This window comes from Grammomys surdaster, unplaced genomic scaffold (genome assembly GCF_004785775.1).
Source record: "Grammomys surdaster isolate TR1022 unplaced genomic scaffold, NIH_TR_1.0 164, whole genome shotgun sequence".
Taxonomy (NCBI): domain Eukaryota; kingdom Metazoa; phylum Chordata; class Mammalia; order Rodentia; family Muridae; genus Grammomys; species Grammomys surdaster.
The window spans coordinates 5908772-5911027 of record NW_021604612.1 but is presented as its reverse complement, the minus strand read 5'-3'; the positions used below and the strand labels follow the sequence as shown (position 1 = coordinate 5911027).

General features: G+C 48.9%; 1 protein-coding gene across 2 annotated transcripts in view; it reads right to left on the bottom strand.

Annotated features, from left to right (window-relative positions):
• Positions 1-2256, bottom strand: part of Fbxo21 (F-box protein 21) — a 35981-nt gene that overhangs the window by 29732 nt on the left and 3993 nt on the right. The window lies entirely within an intron of this gene.

Sequence of the window (2256 nt, the reverse complement as noted above, 5' to 3'; positions counted from 1 at the left end):
TCTCTCACACAGAGAAGGATCTATCTCTCACACAGAGAAGGATCTGTCTCTCACACAGAGAAGGATCTATCTCTCACACAGAGAAGGATCTATCTCTCACACAGCCCCAATTTTGTCAGACAACGATCCCTCTCCACCTTGTCATGTAGTTAGGATAAAACAAGCCAAAGTAGGTCACTATCAGAAACCATACAGGTGGGGCCGGACAGATGGCTCAGCAGGTAAGAGCACTGGCTGCTCTTCCAGAGGACCTGGGTTCAATTCCCAGCATTCACATGGCGGCTCTCAACTGTCTGTAGCTCGAGCTCCAGAGGATCTGACACACATACACGCAGGGAAAATTCCAATGCACATTAAGCAAACAACCAAACAACCAACCAACCAAACCACACAGGCGAGGCTGAGAGCTCAGGGACGGAGTGATCACTTGGCCCTGGGTTTGACATTCAACAGTACAAAAGCAAAACTACGGGCTGGAGAGATGGCTCAGTGGTTAAGAGCACTGACTGCTCTTCCAGAGGTCCTGAGTTCAATTCCCAGCAACCACATGATGGCTCACAACCATCTGTAATAGGATCCAATTTCTTCTTCTGGTGTGTGTAAAGATGGTGGTGATGTATTCATATACATAAAATAAATAATTCTTTAAAAAACAAACAAACAAAAAAAAACCAAAAAACAAAAAACAAAACAAAAGCAAAACTACAGGGCTGGAGCCAGGAAAGGCCAACTTAAAAGCAGGGAATGGGAAGGCCCAGGAAAGTGCAAATAAGAAAAAAGTTCACCTCCAACAAACAAACTAAAGTCAATAAAGTGCACCAAACACATGCACTGCACACATGCCATGCCTAACAGCTATTACAAGGCCACACAATCCTCCAGTGCACACTCCAGTGTACACAAAAACCTACACTCAGACAGGTTAGGGGATCAGGGGAACCTCCCAGTCAGGAAGCAGGGACACTTAATTTCTTCCCACAAACCCTCATGAAACTCTGTCCTCTGGTCCAGACATTTTTATCTTGAACTTTTAGAATAGGTCTTTCCCACAGGCAAGTCTCCGATGTACTGGAAATTAAGCTTTCCAGCAAAAATTATAAAACATACCCATTCTAAACAACAGTAAAAGATAAAGGGTCATTTTTATTTTAAGTGATGTGTCCACAGCTGCCCTGGAAGGTCAAAAGAGGGTTCAGATCCTGTGGCACAGGTGTTATAGGCAGCTAGGAGCCACTCAACATGGTGCTGGGAACTGAAGTCAGGTCCTTTGTACAAGCACACTGAGTCATCTGTCTCTCTAGCCTGCAGAAGGCTCCTCTTAGTCAGGACTGTGTCTGTGTAGAGCACAAGATCACCCTCCCATGCCCCTTAAATCAGCCCCCCATCACTAAGTGCAGGTAGGGAGTTACTATTTAGACACCTACAAGAAAAGAGGTCTGCGCGTGCTCAGTAAAATTACACGTGAGCGTATTCAGAGGCCCGAAGTCGATTGAAGGTGTCATTCCAGCCGGGCGGTGGTGGTGCATGCCTTTAATCCCAGCACTTGGGAGGCAGAGGCAGGAGGATTTCTGAGTTTGAGGCCAGCCCGGTCTACAGAGTGAGTTCCAGGACAGCCAGGACTACACAGAGAAACCCTGTCTCGAAAAACCAAAAAAGAAGGTGTCATTCCTCAGGAGTCATTCACATTAGCTTTAGAGACAATCTCTCCCTGGAGTTTGGTGCTCTCCGTGTGGCTAAGTTGGTGGCCATCAAGGCCAGCACTAGGACAGTCATCACATGACACAGCGGCTCAGATTTGGGCCCTCACTGATCATGCTCTTGACATTTTCTTTTAGACTTTATTGAGACCAGGTCTTACTCTGTATCCTAGGGTGTTCTGAAACTCACTGTGCAGCTTTCAAAGCTGCTGCTTCTCCTGTCCCAACCTCCTGAGCCCTGGGATGACAACTGTGAGCCCCGTGTATGGCTGGGATGACAGGTGGGAGCCCCTGTGCATGGCTGAGATGACAGGTGGGAGCCCCGTGCATGGCTGAGATGACAGGTGTGAGCCCCCGTGCATGGCTGGGATTACAAGTGGGAGCCCCCGTGCATGGCTGGGATGACAGGTGTGAGCCCTGTGCATGGCTGGGATGACAGGTGTGAGCCCCGTGCATGGCTGGGATGACAGGTGTGAGCCCTGTGCATGGCTGAGATGACAGGTGGGAGCCCCGTGCATGGCTGAGATGACAGGTGTGAGCCCCCGTGCATGGCTGGGAT